The following is a 19,221-nucleotide window of genomic DNA, read 5'->3' as shown; positions in this document are numbered from 1 at the left end:
AAAGAAACCTGAGTATGTTTTCCACACAAAGAGACAGAGCCAGGAAGGAGACAGAAGTTCAAAGTTGGAGAGATGGAGGTACACACGAAGGTACAGACAGAAGGACAGCACTAGACATGGGAGGGGCTGGTTGAAGTAGGAAGTGGGCCTCCGGGAAGCCTTCTACCATGCAGCTAACCAGGGAGCTTCATTTCAGTGAACACAGGAATGGGTCCCAGAGGACCAAGCAGTCTGTAAGGCTTCTCCCACCTCCACAACCCCATCCCCCCTTCCTCCCTCCCTGCCTTTCCCTTTCCCCTCTCCCCTTCTTTCTTTGATGGTAGTAGTTCTTGCACACATTCAATCTATCCCTCAAGCTTCATATGCCAAAACCTGGATCTCCAAACCACATGGTAACGGTAACTGTAGGCAACCCTTGGGAGGCAATCGGCCACATAAGCCTCTGTGTGGATGTGATAATAGGGTAGCCAAGAGTGGCTCTGTCATAGGATGACATGTTCTGTGGCACATGAGCTCTTTCACCACATGAGGCTCCTTGGGCCTTGCCAGAGGTCCCAACAATGTCACTCCTTACCTGAAACAGCCTTGGACATGAACTGTAAGAAATATGTTCTTTTCTTTATAAATTACCCAGAATATGGACTAAGACAGCTGGCAACTACTATTACTTAAGCCACACTGGTATCCAGGAGTTATGAGATGTGAGGTGTCATTACATAGGTCTGCATTCAAATCCAGCCCCCTTCCCCATTCCAAGGCTCAGGTGGTTCCCTGGTGGAATGGGCACACTGAGGGTAACATGCCTCAGAAGGTCTGGACAGGGAGAAAGGCCCCCATGTAGTATTCGCACTGCAGCCCTGGAAGGCACATACCAGGGTAGGTTTATTTCACTGTGTGGTACTTGCCGTTGACAGGCATCGGGGCTTCACTACGTTCTTCTCCGAATCTCTTTAGGGGATGTAGTCACCAAGGACAGGCACACTCTATAGCCTTCTGGACCTCACCCTATCGAGTCCCGTGTTCTGTCCGAGTGAGATGCCCAGGAAGCTGGAGAACTGAGCAAGTCTACACCAGGGAATGGAAACTCACTGATCCTAAGGCAGAGAGGAGAACTGGGCCTCCATTGCATTTACACAGAACACAGAACCCAGCTCTGTCCGGGTCAGAACCGTGTTTGGGATTAGTGGGTTGACTTTCAGAGAGAAACACCTGCTTTCTTCAGAACCATCCATGGCAAATGTCTCTTTGAGGCAGAGACCTTTCTGAACCACACCAAAGTGCTACTGTCCCCGAGGAGGTCAATAGTGCAAGTCCCCTCCCAGGACATGCTACTTGAGACAATGCCTAATAGGGAAAAGTACCCAAGTCAAGGACTCGGGTGATTTTTTTCATCTTAGGCAAGACTCCAACATTGAAGAGGCTGTCTTTGCCAAATGGACCTCAATTTCCTGTGTTGGCAAAAGCATGCATCCAGAAATCTTGTCAGACTTGTAACAGGAAGACATCTTTCTGCATGCATATTTAGAGGAAAAAGACATCCATATAACAGTGAGCACTGTAGTCCACAGTGGATATTCCAGGAGAAATACCCCGAGCTTCTGACAGAACATAGCTAAGTTATGACTTGATAAAGCCACAACTCAACCCAATCCAAACAACTTACATTTGTTGAATGACAACTGGGTAAGATAAGATCAAGGGTACTGAAACCCAATGCCTGTTGGGCACCCTACCTCCCTTGTAGAGGGAAGACATCAGGATTTGTAGAGCACCAGGAGCCCTACAGTAGAAGGTAGTGTCAAGGTCTTTGGAGCCAGAGACAGATAGTAAGAGGACACTCTGGCACGTGTCATGTGGTATCATCTCTCAGGCAGGCACACAGAGCATTTTGAAGAGGATGCCAGCAAAGGCCTGGTGGTAGGAGGATCCTGAGAGAGAGGCTGAGGGGTCTGGATAGTAGCATAGGGCAGAGAGGAATATGACGAATCCACTTGTGAGGAATGGCATGGTAAGAGTTTGTTTACAAAGAACATTCTGACATTAGACTGGATACATGCAGGAGGTGCTGAAAGAAAAGGAAGTCCACTACCAGCTAAACACAGGTTGGAGACAAGGCTTGCCACGAGGTGGCTGGTCACATCACAGACAGACACAGAGGCCTGGGGAACAAACAAACTTTCCTGGAAATTCCAGGACATTCTAGATGGGGAGATATTTGTCATCCTGTCAAGACACTCCCTACCCTGTAACACAAGGATCATCCTAAAGGGTCTAGACAGTCAGACCCTGGGGACATGACTTCCTGTTCATCAAGCCAGGTTCCAACAATGGAGGTGGTTTCCACTGGATAACTGCCCATTGCCTGTGTCCCTGCCTGCTGCAGCTCCCAGGGTATCCTTGCAAAATCCAAAGGCTTTGCCCATGCCTGCAAGTCTTCTGCTGTAGAGCATTTAATGTCCCCAGGTATTCTCAAAGGTATACATTAGGGACTAGAACTCAGTCTTCCAGATGTCTCAAAGGTACAGGCAAAGATAAACAAGTGTCTTTGGATGAAAGGGGAATGTCCACGGAGGGTCAAAACTACCCAACTGTAAAGATTATGCTCAACTGATCTATCAAAACTATTGATAGTTCAACTTATCCATTAAAAGCCTCTCTCTGGGGGTTAGCTAACAAGCATCATCTTGTCTCACAGAAGGAACAATGTCAGTCACAAACCACCTCTCCTCAGCACCTATGTCACAGCTACTCACTTTAAGAGGGTGACATGAGGCTCTATTTCTAGCAGGACATTCAATTGCTAGGCTTGTCTGAGAGCTCTCCTGGCTCATTGAGAGGGGCAACCCCACCGTGACCCTTGCCACCATTGTGGTGTGTGTGTGTATGTTCACAATTCAAACTATAGTTCTTCTCAGCCAGGGATACTGCTGTTGGCCATAGAAACCCTCTATGCATCTACATACAACATGCAGATTGAGCACTGACCCTTTCCAGCTGAGTTCCTTGTATATACAAATCTATTTCTCCAATGGCACAACTTCCAGTGGAGAAGCACAGTGGGCTCCCCAAGTGTGTTCCTAACTAGAAATATTCTATAAATAATGATGGCTGTGCATACTTCTTCATGTCATACATTATTAACAGATCACCCTTTTTATTCTATCAGTGGCACATGTCAAATCCACCTGCTATGTTCTATACCTCACCACTGCTTTTCAGCCCCAAATCATCAAATTACAGAACAGACTCCCGAACTCTCCCACCCCAGGAATTAAAAAGACACGGTAACACCCATTATTAGAAAATTCTAAAATGAACTACAGTGAAAAACTTAGAGCCTCATCTGAGAGTTTTTAAGATTCTGGACCAAAGCTGTTCTAGAAGACACGGTAACACCCATTATTAGAAAATTCTAAAATGAACTACAGTGAAAAACTTAGAGCCTCATCTGAGAGTTTTTAAGATTCTGNACACCCATTATTAGAAAATTCTAAAATGAACTACAGTGAAAAACTTAGAGCCTCATCTGAGAGTTTTTAAGATTCTGGACCAAAGCTGTTCTAGATATCAGAATCTGAGCAGCACTGGCCTGAAAGCAAAAAAAAAAAAAAAAAAAAAGGTTCACACAAGACTCAGGCATTTGCAGTTTCACATGAATTAATAACATGAGTTAGGACCAGGGTGTAGCCCTGAGGAAAAACACATGCTGAGCATGCTGGAGGCCCTGGGGTTTGATACTCAGCCCCACACTGAATGACAAAGTAAATAGATAATAGATTAACAGGTAGACAGATAGACAGACAGACAGACACACAGATAGAGTGATAGACAAATGACAAATAGACAGATGATAGATAAGTAAGTAAGTAGTAGGCAGGTAGAGAGATAGATTAATAGATAGATAGATAGACAGGCAGACAGACAGATGACAGACAGACAGGCAGATGTGAAATAAAGTGACATCCTGTATTGGAAAAATCCTTTAACTCCAAACTCAAATGCTACGTAGTAGATAGTACTTACTAAGTTGCATTAAGCGAATTGTCAGTAATAAACTACTCTGTGTTATAAAGTAGGTCCTTTTGTTTGTAAGAGAATTCAATCTTTCCAAACCCCTAAACTACACCCCAGGGTAGCCAAAGGGTAATTGCAGTAACTAGCATGTACTGGCGGAAAACTGTGAAGCTTTGAAACGACAACTCCCCCGGAATCATGCTATAGAGAGCGTCTTCCAGATACACAGCTGCGTTTAGATACATAGAAAGATTTTTCACTTACTTCAAATTTCTGTGTAATCCTTGTTCCTCTAAGTGAGGGGGGCCAGGAACATAGTACAATCCCCTTATTGTTGTAATAAGAAAAAAACCAAAACCAAAACCAAAACCATCTATGTCCTCGAATTCAGCCTTGGGTATTCTTGAGTATAGTCTCTTCGATGAATACTACCTTTAAAGACTAAACAAAAAGCAACATTTCCAAGTAAGATCAGTAGCACTGCACAAGATCAGCGGTCAGCACGCAAGGCAAAGGCCTCTATCGCGGTGATTCACAGCGGGGGTATATTTAGAACGGTGCTTTCCAGAGGGTGCTGAGATGCCAGATTCCGGAAATAGGTGAGAGCTACATCCCAAGAGTTTCTCTGAAGGAAGAACACCAAAATATTAATAAAAAGAGTCTTCTTTTTGACGTCCCCAGGCCCCTGATGTTTTCGAGGCTGCGCTTGCCCAGTCTGGTCTTGGCAGAGTCATCCATTACTGGGTAAATCCACATGAAACCTGAGGACACTGCTGTGGAGGACACAGTCGGAGGCAATGTGGCAACGCCACATGGGACCAGCCTTTTATGGCCTGATAGCAGCTAATGGGGCAGAAATAGCTCCTGACACTGAGAGCCATCAGCTGTTGCAACAGGCCTGGCCAGCAGCCACTCTGAGAGCAACTCAATCGGCTGCATTGTCTCTAGCTTGTGTTATAGAGAAATTGAAAAGGTACAGCGGGCTGCTGAGCAGGTGACGATACAGAGTTACATGAGCAAACACGCCTCTCACCTGAGGGCTTAAACCAACAGAATGAACAAAATGCCACGACAAAACCCCGGATCCTAAACACCACACAAAGAGAGGACGCACGGACAGACAGGCACACAGTGACACCGCACACATGGTAGCACCAGCCTTTACAAACTGTACCAGTGTAGCCCTCTCTACACTGACTAGTATTCCCCATCAGTAGAAAACGGCACTGTCAGAAGTATTTTGTAAAGCTATGTGAACATTTTGCTTACAACCCAGGTTTATCCTCCCAGTCAACAAGATACAACACCAGACAGTCCTTAACCACTAAAAACAGAGGAGGAAAAAACCAATTGCAACCACTTCTTAAATAGCCACTTGCACTTTTTAAACACCAAAACTAAATACTGCAACTCTGTACTTACCAGGCAAACGCCCCGCTGCTGCAAGGGTAAGGGTGAGTCTTAATTGTTGGAGATAGCGTCCACGTAAATCTCAAAGCTCCTCAAGTCTCGGGCTGAGAACAAAGCTGTGTGCTGTGTGGCCTCCTCCGGCACGCCTCTGAGTATCAAGTTCCCAGACCACCAGCTGCAGCAGCAAGCAGGAGGGCTGAGGGCTGACAACAAGGGTCAGGATTCCTGTCACTAATTAACCCTGCAGGAAATTATGGATCCCTAAGAAAGAGCCCTTGCTCAGGTGAAAAGATGAGGGTGCTGTGCTGTGTGGTTAAAATATCAAAAGAATGCTACAGCCATGAGAAAAGGAGACTGTGGCGATGAAAAAGCTAAATATCACGGCTCCATCCATGGATCAAAGCACCACAGCCTTACAAATATATATGGTTTTTATGTGCTGATTTAAAACACAGACAGCAGATACCCTGGAGAGGTGGAGCAATTGGTCACTGGCTTCAGTCTGTTTTGTTTAAGGGTTAAAAGAGTTTGTCAAGCCAATTTTTAATCCACTTCCAGATGACAATTACACAAATGTTTCCAGTACAATTTGGCATCCAATTTGAGTTGCAATCCACATCTTATGCTCTCTCTCACACGTTTAGTGTTTCCCTCATCTTTAGGTTTATTTTATCCTGTTTAAGTGCCTCTGATGTGTGTGCAGTATGTGTCTGTGTATACACAGGTATATATGTCAATTTGCATGCATTTGAGGTCAGTGGAAGACATCGGGTGCCTTTATGGCTCTGGACCTTCTGCCATGAGGCAGGTAGGTTCTCTCCCTAAACTTGAAGCTTATTCTATTTCAGACTGGTTGCCTGTCCAGTGAACTCCCTGGATCTGCCTGTCTCCATCCTCAACATTGAGGCTAGAGGACCCACAAAAGCCACACACTAAGCTCTAAGGATTTGGGGTCCCCTGCCTTGCATGGCTCTTCTCCACTGAGCTATCTCCTAACCCTGACTATTTTGAACGTTGCTTGTTTGCTATGTTTTTGAGACAACTCTTGCTAGGGAGCCAAGGCTAGTTTAGAACTCACTATGCAAGCTAAGCTGGCTTAAACTCAACAAACTTCCTGCCTCAGGCTCCTAAGTGCTAGGGTTAGAGATGATGTACACAAATGTGCCCACTTTGCTATACATATTTATATGAGCAGTTTTAAGCTTGTTCTGTAGCCAGAGTCAAAATAAATAAAAATTTCTAAAAAGAATATGTTAACTATGAGGAAAACGGGAAAGAATGTTGGGTCTCTGCTGCCACCCAGCTTTGTCTTCCGACAAGAAGATCCAGTGTGTCTGGGTAGACACCCAGCCCCATGAGCTGGGGCTGCTGCTTGGGGCCCCACAATCTCTAGCTGATGGATCTGGAGTCAGGCAGGCGGAACCCCTAGCCTCTTCTTTATCCTTTCTGACTTTGATTATCTAGATCCCAATGAATTCTAATCATACAATCCATTTAAAACAAGGACCTCACGTTTTGGGCTAATTCAGAAAATGCTCACCAGATCCAGAATCCCACAGAATTTTGTAAGACAACGTAAAACTCAAGTGAGTTAAAATTAGTGCTAAGAACTGAATTTTACTATACTCAGGTATTTGCAGCATCTTTGATAAGTAACCATTTCTCAATGCGCTGTTCTTGATCACTACCCCTTTAACAATAATGATTATTACTGAATACATCAAGCTAGGCTTGGTGGCACATACCTTTGATTCCAGCACTCAGGAGGCAGAGGCAGGTGGTTCACTGAATTCAAGACCAGTCTGGTCTAAAGAGTGAGTTCCAAGACAGCCAGGGCTACACAAAGAAACTCTGTTCAAAAATAAGTAGATAAACTGTCTATCTGTTTTATTATAAATTCTAATCTGTCATGGGATATTGCAAGGATCAGCCTTGCTAAGGAAAATGCATTTTATGATACCGACTTTATATCAAGAATGAACATTGAACAAGTAAAATACGACTTGCCAGCATTTCAAAAAGGTAAAATATTGAGATATAAACCAGGGATAAAACCACAAAACATTGAAAAAAATCCAAGATGATTTCAACATATCAGTAGACATGGACTATGTCAGCATAATAAAGATATTAATACCAAATGAATCGGTAAGCATTATATAGTTCTTATCAAAAACACAAAGGAATTTTGAGCTTATTCTGAAATTTGCTAAAAAAAATCATGAAAAGGAAAAATATGGAAGAATTGGCTTTTTCCATGTTAAGGACAACTGCATAGCTATGGCCATCAAGATCTCAAGATACTGATGAAAAGACAGGCCTCCATGTACACAGACCCATGTTTGTTCTGGACAGTTCTATGGTCGGCTCAATTCAAGCAAGAGTCACTTGGGAAGAGGGAGTCTCAATTCAGATGGAACTAGCTGTGACCACATTGGTGGGGAACTGATCATTGATTGATGTGGAAGGTCCCAGTCTGCAGTGGCCAGTGCTAGCCTGGACTACCTGTATGTGACAAAGCTGGCTGAGCAGGAGCCAGAGAGAGCAGGCCAGAAGGTCGCCTTCCTCCACAGTTTTGAAGTAACTTCCCCCAGTGTTAAATTTGAACTGAAAGTGTATGCCAAATAAAACATTTCCTCCCCAAGTTACCTTTGGTCATAATGTTTAATACAGCAACATAAAGGCAAACTAGACATTGGTGCAGAATAAGGAACTCAGTAATAGGCCCACAGCAAACATGCCCAGCCTAGAGCAGCTGGACAGCAACAAACAAAAATAAACAAAAAATAAAATCTTCATTGTGGTATATCCAGACCATGGAATACTAATAAATAGAATAAAATAACCAATTATTGGCACATGTATTAACCTGGAATGCTATTCCAGGAGCCAAGCTGAGCAAAAGAAAGCTGATTTCAGACTATTAATGTATAATCTAATTTGCATGACTTTCCACAGTGACAACATTGTGTAAACAGAGAGCAGGCACTGAAGACCAAAGGTTAAGGATGCAGTACGCAGGCAGTGAGGACCATAGGTTAAGGATGCAGTACGCAGGCAGTGAGGACCATAGGTTAAGGATGCAGTATGCAGGCAGTGAGGACCATAGGTTAAGGATGCAGTACACAGGCAATGAAGACTACAGGTTAAGGATGTGGTAAGCAGGCTACAGAGAGAACTAGGAGGATCCTTGTTACACGACTCTCCATTCATCTACTGACTTTGCCAATGGCAGTGGCCTGGCTGCAACCCTGTTCCATGATTTGCAAGGTATTCCCACTGGGACACCGGGTGATAACATTTCTTTATATGGCATTCCCATTGGGGGGACACTGTCTGAGCAGACATAATATCTGTATATGACATTCCCACTGGAAGACACTGGCTGAAGAGACATGACATCTTTGTATTAATTCTTTTTTATTTTGATTACTCTATGTATATGTACATATCTGTGTGCATATATATGTGTGTGCATATGAGTGCACACAGACATCAGAGAAGGAATTCAGGTACCCTCACCTATCATTCTCTACTTTACTCCCTTGAGGTAGGGTCTCTCATTGAAAATAAAGCTTACTGGTTTTGTGTTTGTTTTGTCTAGCCTGGCAGCCAACGAACCCCAGTAATCTTCTTGTCTCCACTCCCAATCCCGGGCTGGGATTTGTTCTGTGCACTGTGTATTCAGAAGCTGAGTTCTGTGCCCTGATCCAGACTGCAGCCTGATCTTGGGGCACTGCACTAACCTCTGTACTGTAAAGAATACTGCCCAGTGATCCATGATTGGTCAATAAACAGCTGGGGCTTATGACTGGGCAGAGGAGAAGAAGGTGGGACATGGAATCAAGTGATGGGTCTTGAGAGACCACGAGAAGGAGGGAAAGACAGTGGAGGAGAGGAGTTGCCAAGAGGCTGATGGATGATGAGCACTTGGCCAAGAGACGCTCGTCCTGAGGACACACATGGAACAGAACAAGCCGGGCGAGTAACTCAAACTGCAAGTGACACAGGGCCCGTGGTTTGGATATAGGTTAGAAACCTGCCCAGTTTAGGCTTACAGTTTGTGTGTAAACTTACAGTGTTTTTGTGTCTTTAATTGGGAATTATACGAACAAATGTGGGTCAGAGACACCCCCACACACACACACAGATAGATATTAAGGGGTTTCAGGGGCGTAGCAACCACCAGATAATTAATATTGCATTAGTTACAGGTGAATGTGGCTTGCTTCTCATATGGATGCTGGGGACCAAGCTTGTGTTCTCACACTTACTTAGGCAACAAGCCCTTTAGTCACTGAGCCATCTCTCCAGCCTCCCAGGATGTCACCCAACCTAGGAGGCAGGTCCACCCCAACTGCAGAATCTTGCTGTGTGGCCGAGGGCTTCTTGTCTATTTCCTCTCAGAGTCAATCAGGACTGTTACAGGCGCCTCCTAAGCTCTTCTCTTCCTCAAAGCCACTGCTCATACCATCCAGCCTGCTGCTTCCAGACTGGCCTTCAAGAGCTGCCCTGCATGCCCTGGCTTTCCTACTAGCTTTGGTTTTCAGATGCACCTGTGAGGAACTGCAGCTACTGGGTGGGTAACAGCTATTCTTCACCTTGCCTGCCAAGCTTTAACATTAAATTGTCTAAAGAAGAGGTCTAATCATAGTCTTTTATAAATACCTGACAAACTACACTTAGCCTAGGGGTGATCTCATTACAGAGAACTTGTTTGTCCTTAGAGCACTAGGAGGAACTTCTCAGGTATCATCCGGCACAGTCCTATTGGCAGAAAACAAAGGTGAGCAAACACCTCTACTGGGCATTCACACGAACCCTCACACCTCTTTATTAGCATGCCACATCACTACTACCCCAAGTCATATGCACACAACCGTCAGCAGCCACACAGGCCACACTGCTATAGTAAGGCATTCCTTGTCTCCAGTGAATGCCTTTCCCTCCTCCTCACCCAGAAAAGTCTTCACCACCCTTAAAATTCCACTAAAGCCTTCCCTGGTCCTCAAAGAGCAGGGGACCCTGATCTTTTTATATCTGAAAAACTGAAGTCCTGCTGTGTCAAGATAAAACTTGGACTCATTCATTTTTTTCAAAGAGCTTAGGGTTCTAACAGGAATATTCATGGTCTCCTAGCATCTACATCCAGGCATCAGTGTGGGTGTAACTCTGTGGCCATCTACACCATAGCCATTCATCTGTATTTACAAGACAAATGTCTTCAGTAATAATGGTTTCCAGTTAAGCCCTTGCTTTGTCGGTCATTCAGGCAGTTAGCAGTCAGTCTGTACTATCTTTCTGAAAATGTCTCACAAACTTAACTGGCTACAGATGAAGACCTTTTGAACTCCAGGGTCATTTGTAAGTCAGTGGGCTGGACAAACAATGCAGCCAATTCTCCCAAGTGGCCACTACTGAGCAATGGTTGTGCCACAAGGCTCGACCCAGACAGTGCTGGCCTTACGATCAAAATGAAGCAGGGGATTGCAGGGGTGAGCCTGGCCCAGACTCCAGGGACATAGCCTGGCTTTCAGCTGGATCAGCCTCGCATTCCTGGACACCAGAGTAAGAGTCCTACAAGTAACCAGAGATGTACAAAGTGTGACATGCTCCAATTAGGCTGTTAGCTATCTAAAAATAGGGACTTTCTGTCTCTCTGGAGCAGTGGACATGGTATGGCAGAGCCTCAAAGCTTCTTCTCAAGTGAGGCAAAGCTGACAGGCATATCCAAACGAGTGAGGATTTCCTACACTAGCAAAGATTTGTCCGGCCTTATCCTTTCTACAGAGCTACCAACATCACCAGGCACAGCGCCACCATGATTTCCCTTGCTTGGCCTACATACCAGCAGGAAATGACCAGTCACTGAGTGAAGAGCACAACAAACCTATGTTCCTCCCAAGGACTGCCAGGAAAGGGAAGCACTTGTGCTGCTGCCCAGTGTGATGGTTTGTACATGTTCAGCCCAGGAAGTGGCACTATTAGAGGTTGTGACCCTGTTGGAGTAGGTGTGTCACTGTGGGCTTGGGCTTTAAGATTCTCATCCTAGCTGCCTGGAAACCAGTATTCTGCTAGCAGATGAAGATGAAGATGTAGAACTCTCAGCTCTGCCTGCACCATGCCTGCCTGGAGGCTGCCATGCTCCTGCCTGGATGATAATGGACTGAACCTTTGAGCCTGTAAGCCAGCCCCAGTTAAATATTGTCCTTACAAGAGTTGCCTTGGTCATGGTGTCTGTTCACATTAGTAAAACCCTAACTAAGACACCCAGAATACCAGAGGCCTTATATATACTGGATACAGGGGGACTGAGGTGCATGCTCTTAGATTTGTGCACCACCCAGCTGGTAGCACACATTCTGCAACCTGAACCCTGTTCAGAATATGTGATGGGTGCATCATGGCAATTCAAGAGCCCAATAAACCTACAATGAGGGTAACCAAGAGTATGGTTAAATCCATAAAGCTAGACCCTCAATAGTATAATAATTCCACAGTACTTGACACTCTGTAGTACAGTAATTCTACAGCACTATTCTCACCACAATAAAGTCATTCTACAGCTGGACCACACATGGCACAGTCTTTCTACGTTGCTGGACTCTCCATAGTACAGTCATTCATAGCACTGTACAGTCTACATCACTCTTGTTCTACAGCACTGCACCTTGCTTGGTACATTCATTCTATAACACTGGAACTTGCATGATAGTCACCCAATGTATTAGTTAGGGTTTTACTGCTGTGAAAAGACACCATGACCAAGGCAAGTCATATAAAAATAACATTTAATTGGGGCTGGCTTACAGGTTCAGAGGTTCAGTCCATTATCATCAAGGCAGGAGCATGGCAGTATCCAGGAAGGCATGGTGCAGGAGGAGCTGAGAGTTCTACATCTTCATCCAAAGGCTGCTACTGGAACACTGACTTCCAGGCAACTGGGGTGAGAGTCTTAAGCCCACACCCACAGTGACACCTATTCCAACCAGGCCACACCTCCGGATGGTGCCACTCCCTGGTCCAAGAATATACAAACCATTACACCCAACAACACTGAACATTCGTAACACTGGATCATACATGCTAGAGTCACTCAGTAACACTGGACATTCAATGGTATAATAATTCTATAACAAGGAACCCTGCACGTAAAAGTCATTGTACAAAACTTTACATAGAATGGTATTCTATATCATAGTACCATCCACAGTACAGTAAGCATACACCTCTGAATCCTCTACAGTTCAGTCATTCAACAGCACTGGATACTCTAAAGTACAGCCATCATAAAGTGATAGCCACTCCACATTACAAGCATTCTATATACATATACAGCACAACAGTTCTATAGTGCTAGATGCTACATGGTACAATCATTCTACAGTGCTTGATCCAGAACAGTAAATCATTCTACCACTGAACCATGCACAGTACAGTCATTCTACACTGCTGGACCATTGACAATACAGAGGTGGACACTCCAAGATGCAGTCATTCTAAGGCACTGGACATTGCACATCACACTTATCCTATATCAATGGGCCCTTCATAATATATTCATTCGATAGTATAGAGTACAGTGATCTTGCAGCAGAGGACCCTTCACAGTACTGGACCATACACAGTACAGCCACTCTTCACTGCTGGATTTTTGACAGTACAGTCATTTTATAGAAGGAGGCCTTCCTCAGTGCCATCATTCTACAGAGATGGATTTTCCACAGCCCAGTTAATTTAAATAACTGTACCTTCCATAGTATAGTCATCTATAACACTGGGCACTATGCAGTAGAGTAACACTAGAACACTGGATCTTGCAAAGTACTATTATTCTATCATTTTGGATCTGCATGGTTAACAGCACTGGACTCTCCACTATACAGTCACTCTACAGGATTGGACCCTCCATTGTGCAGTCATTTAGCAGAGCAGAACCTGCAGCAAAACTGTTATGCATATTTGGACCCTCCACAATATCACCATTCTACAAATCTGGACTCTCCACAACATAGTCATTCTACAATCCTGAATTCACAACTCTACAATCATTTTATAAAGCGGGATCCTGCATAGTACATTCATTTTCCTGAGTGTATCCTTAATGATACATTCATTCTAAATTGCTAGATATTCCACGATACAGTCATTCTACATCCTTGGATCAGTGGAGTCATAATCATTCTGTAATGCTACACCCTCCATTAAACAGTCATCCTACAATCCTGGACACTCCACAGTACAATCATTTTACAGCAGTGGGCGTTCTGTAATACAGTAATTCAACAGTGCTCAATTTTCTATGATAGTGCAATGTAAAGTACTGAACCTTCTATTTCACAGTAATCCTACAGCACTGGACACTCTATAGAACAGTTTTTCTATATCACTGGATTCTCCATAGTACAGTAATCCTAGTGCTGGATCCTCCTCAGTTCATTCAATCTGCAGAGATGGACTCTCTACTGTAAAGCCATTCTAGGAAGCTATACTCACTGTGGTACAGTCTACTACACCACTGGACCCTCCACTGCACACTCATTCTATGGCACTGGACCATCCACTGCACACTCATTCTATGGCACTGGACCCTCCACTGCACACTCATTCTATGGCAGTGTAATGTCACACCTTGCATGTGCCTGTGGCTTCAACTTGGTATTGGGACCATAGGTCCCCATCAGTACAAGGTGAGGAACAATAAGCAATGGGAAGACATAGAAGGCAGCTGAGAAAGTTTAGTTTCTCCATACACACATTTCAGTTTCTTAGAGTTCTCATTTCCTGGCTGTTAGGGAAGATTGGATTTGTGTCTAGGCACTGAACATCACTGGTCTGGATGAAGTCTGAGGCTGCATTTACTTCTGTAAGAGCCAAGACTCATTCTCAAAGTACTATCTCAAATTCCCCAAAGCAGAACTACAACAGCTTCCAAGGGCAGTGGTGAGGGACAGGAGGTGACCAAGAAAGGGAGATGGAATCCATGAGTCAAGTGGGAAGAAAGGAGACTCAATACACAGGGGAAGAGACAAGAACAAGACACACTTCAACTCCCCTCTCCCAAGGACCTGGTGGAGCAGATCATCCCTTCAAAGGTCTGGAGTTACCAGCTGAGTCCTCCTGAGACCAAGTGAATTATTCTTGACCATACACAAAGAACAGAGGATTAGCTGAAAATCACACAGGGTCCATACTGTGGAAGAAGTGAAAGGCCCATTGTGTGGGAGGAAAGAATAAACACATTTGCATGACCATAGTTCCTCATGAGCTCCTCCCTAGGATGCGCTCTCATCCATGCATCTGTTCATGGCCCCACCAAGGCACAGGCTCGCGAAGCATGACATACATGAGGGCAGACGTATCTCTCCACTTTGTGGCCTGTTGTTTGACTTCACGACCTAGAACAGTGCCTAGCAGATAGGCCCAATAAATGGTTGCTTGAAGACTATAATAGCATAAGTCCTAGGGCTGGGGAGATGCCATAGTTGATAAACTACCTGAGGACTTATGTTTGATTTCCCAGTTCCAACATAAAGCCAGACACAGCTTATAAACCCACAACTAGAGAGGCAGAGATAGAAGGACCCCTGGGCTCATTGGCCAGTCAGTCTAGCATAATTGGTAAGCTCCAGCTTCAGTGAGCATTCTTATTTCAAAAACTAGAGAGTAACTGAGGAAGACAGACAGAGAGAGAGAGAGAGAGAGAGAGAGAGAGAGAGAGAGAGAGAGAGAGAGAGAGAGAAACCATATATGAATACATGTCCTGTAGAAACCCTATCTATCAGTATTTAAAGGCGGATCTGCCCTTCAGGGTGCCCTTTCAAACCCGAGGCTGGCTCTGGGCAGATGACCCCACAGGCCTAGATCAGTGCCTCCTTCCAAAGCACCTGGCTGGGGAAGAATTCTCTCATTCCACAGTCTGATGTCAGCATGAAGCTCCCTGGCTTTCACCAAGCATCCTTATCCTACAGGCTTGGCAAAGCTTAAGCCAATACACCTTATGGGGACCATGCTCACAGAGGTGCCTTTGTGGACAGCTATCTGATGTGGTTAGTCCTGAAGGCAGGATTGCTTTTCAGGGGGGNGGGGGTGGGGTGGGGTGGGGGTGGAAGATGGGGGAAGGGGCTGTCGCATGTGTTCAGACCATGGCCAAGCAGGACGTTTACTCTTTTCTCCCCAGAAACAGGAGACTGTTTCCTGTACTGGGGAGTATTCACTGAAATCCCTAGTGGGACATCCAGGATATGAAAATGACAGTAATCTAATCTTGTAAAGGAAGAAGTACCAATCATAGTTACATGGTCTGACACAGAGAGAAGTGACTAATGCCAGGCCACCTCAAGGTTAGGACCCATGGGGCACACACCCTGAGAGCCACAAGGCCAGACAGAGGGGCCCAACAGGCACACAGCACAACCAACATCCTAATTTTCACACTTGGGCTGGGGTGAGACTGGGAAGGTCCGTTTCCTCAGGGCCACACTCAGAAGACTCTTCATGCCGGACAAAGTCCCATGGCCAGAGGAGCAGGATGGAAATGTTTAGGTTCCTCTGACCCTGGGTGCTGTCTCTCGGCCCTGAAGTTACTTAATAGGGACTGCAAATTCTGTGGACTCATGTTGTCTAGCAAAATGACCCAGAAACCCCAATCCTCTGCAGGGAGGACCACAGCCTGTGCAGAGCACAATCAGGAATTGGAGGGTACTCTGCACCCCACCCAGCAGTAGCACAGCTCCGAGGAAGTGCTGGCTCAGCAGCACCCTGTCTCCCATCTTGAAGGAGCCACAGTCCAAGAGCCCTGAAAAAGTTGGTCAGGATGCCTACAGCCTGGAACAAGCGCCCTGCTTTTTTTTTTTTTTTTTTTTTTTAATGTTATTTTTTGTTTTTCACAGCTGTGTTCAATTTTCTGTCCTTGGTATTTTAAAGGAACATTTATTCCAGGGCCAGGATTCTCAAGTTTTATGGTTATACAACTCCCTCCCAGGGCCAAAGAATGTTTGAAAAGTCTTAAGCCCAGCGATGAGAATTAGTGAAACAATCCAAAGAAATAGAAATGAGAAACATTAAGACCCATTCCAATTTAGAGTCAACCTCTTACTGTACTGCAGTGCACATCCTGCTCGCCCTTCAAAGCTTGTGCAGCCTGTCTTACATGCAGTTATAGGCAGGGTGTGTAAGTGTTCCTAGTGTGTTTATGTGGGAGATGGACAAAGAGGCTGATATGCAGGAGAGCCTTGCAGAATTGCAAACCAGCCTTATAGCCATCCACAGTGCCTTCTTCCTGTTCATTACTATATATTAGGCCTAGAGATAAATTGATTTAATAAAAGATTTTAAAGGAGAGGGATTCCTTTAGAAGGATTATATTCTGGTTTATTTTGCCTGATAGAAAGTTGGATACCTTTGGTGTTTGTGGCAGCTGACAGCAGAAGGAAGGAAAAATGGGGGGAAGGACAGAAGTAAGAAAGGGAGTAAAGAGGGTCGGGAGGCAGGGAGAGAAAAGGAGGAATAGAAAGGAGGGAGAGAAAATGGAGGGGGAAGGAAGGAGGGATAGAGAGAAGAAAGGAGGGAGGGAAGGGGGAGGGAAGAAGGGGGAGGAGGAGGAGGGGAAGGGAGGGAGGGAGAGGATGGATTCAGGGGGGAAGGCAGACATACAAGTTTACTTAAGAATTTTAGTGGCATGTTTAATTGACTGTCCAGAAGCCAAGGTCATTATCAGTATCTAGCTGTCCTGGACAGGCATAAGAAGGGGTAACACCAGAAGAAACCCAGCTCAAGGCCCTGCCTGGGACAACCCCCGTTCCCCCACCTGGCCTCTTCTGCTGTCTTGTCACAGTACCAGCTCACCTCACCTCAGCCATCTGTCCACACAGGTGAGTACACCCTTCCTCTGTACACTGACGCCTCCCACAGGCTTCAGACTGGCTTCACACAAGCGTCCAAACAAGGCAAGACAGCGCACACCACCCACATTAGAGGCCTGGCTACCCAAGACAAATAAAAGGTTTCTGAGAAACAAAGCAATTTGCATAGATCCACCCGGAGCAGATGGATCAGAACTCCTCCATTAAGGCAGCTGCCCGTCAGCAGCACCTGCCACCCGCAGCAGCTCCGAAAAGAACCAGGCGGTAAGACACTGACCTGGGCTGGCCCTGGCCATGCTGAGGCCTGCTGCAGCCTGGATCCAAGGCTCAGTCCCCCAGAAGAGACTTCCAACCCTTCCTCTCCGTAGCACTTTCTTTTACACTTTAGAGATCAAGCAATTGAAAGTATTCCTTAGCGCACAGCCCCAAATTATCGATCAAAGGTCAACAAGTTCCTCCCAGATAAGCATTCCACGATCCTGAGAGTGTAAGTTGGTAGATATTAAAGTCCTAAAGGAACTGAAAAAAAAATAAAAGGCAAAGCAGCAACATGCTGCCTTTAGACCTCACATGCACATCATGGCACACAGATACCCATACAGGTATGCGGGCACCATCACAAATAAAGTTTCACAGTATAATTGATTTTGTGTACTACTCTGTGAGCTATTCTACTGTTGTCTTCGCAGAAGCTCTGGCTTTAAATGGCTCTGTTCCTTTATAAAAAGTCTAAAGAAAGATGAGCTTGATGGAATATACCCATAACCCCAGCATTCATGACAATGAGTGAGGCAGGAGGATCATGAGTTTGGAACCAGCCTGTACAATGAGTTTATATTAAAACCTAAAAAGTTTAAGTTACAGGCAGTCAAAGCTTTTTGAGGACCACAGTTCTACTCAGAAAGACCCACTTCTAAGGATACAGTTATAGAGCACACCCCAGATTTAAAGTCAGAGCTTCTATGAAGACAACAGTAGCATGGCTCACAGAGTAGTACACAAAATCAACTTTATTTGTGTAGGTGCACACATACCTGTATGGGTATCTGTGTGCCATGATGAGCATGTGAGGTCTAAAGGCAGCATGTGAGTCAGTTCTCTCCTTCCACCAAGTAGGTCAGGAGGCTGGAGGGTAGGCTCCTTTACCCATCTTGTCAATCCTCATTTTCTCATAATAATACATTTTAAAACCCTGAGAACCTGTGTTCTAGAATAAATTAAGACACCTATTCTGGAATAGTCACATTTGAAAGAAAGTAATACTAGGAGCTTTTTTTTTCTTAAAACTACCAATATATATATTTCCAACCTGTACAAGAAAATACAGCAAAGCAACTCCCAGGTCATAGGTCAAAACTAAACAACTCACACACCCACCCACACCCACGCACACGCGCACACACACACACATACACACACATGCACACACGCACACGCATTCACACGCACACACACGCACACACACGCACACACACACACATACACACGCACACACATACACACACACACGCGCACACACATACACACACGCACACACACATACACACACGCACACACATACACGCACACATGCACACACACACACACACACACACACAGCCTCTTGTGCCAGGAGGTCTTAACTGACGCTAGTAAAAAGAGAGCATTCTCTTGTTCCATGCCAACTCAATCAGAGAAAACAAAATATAATTTTTTTACTGTTAGTAGTAGATTGTCCATATCCCAGACAAGAAAAAGAAGAAAAGGAAGAACTTTTAGCTAATGGCACTCTATAACTTTAAAAATCTGAGTACAGTTTGGTAACTAAGCTATAAAGTAAGTTCCAGGCTGGCTAGAAAACAAACAGAAAACTCTGACTCAACAAAGAATGTGTGCACATCTGCACACACACACACTCCAAACACACACTCCAAACACACACACACACACACAC

The 19,221-nt window shown here is 45.0% G+C and overlaps 1 protein-coding gene across 10 annotated transcripts in view; it reads right to left on the bottom strand.

Moving 5' to 3' along the window:
* Svil (supervillin) overlaps positions 1-19,221 on the bottom strand; it is a 186,262-nt gene that overhangs the window by 114,425 nt on the left and 52,616 nt on the right. For 9 of the 10 annotated variants that reach the window (XM_029547119.1, XM_029547124.1, XM_029547125.1 and 6 more), the window contains exon 1: positions 4,279-4,820. The exons of the other annotated variant lie outside the window; for it this stretch is intronic. The gene's annotated coding sequence lies outside the window, so the exon portion shown is untranslated. Of the gene's footprint in view, positions 1-4,278; positions 4,821-19,221 lie in introns of those variants that run through there. 10 annotated transcript variants of the gene reach the window in all.

Source organism: Mus pahari, chromosome 15 (assembly GCF_900095145.1).
Source record: "Mus pahari chromosome 15, PAHARI_EIJ_v1.1, whole genome shotgun sequence".
Classification (NCBI taxonomy): Eukaryota; Metazoa; Chordata; class Mammalia; order Rodentia; family Muridae; genus Mus; species Mus pahari.
The sequence above is the reverse complement of the archived record's forward strand: the minus strand, read 5'-3'. Positions and strand labels throughout refer to the sequence as shown.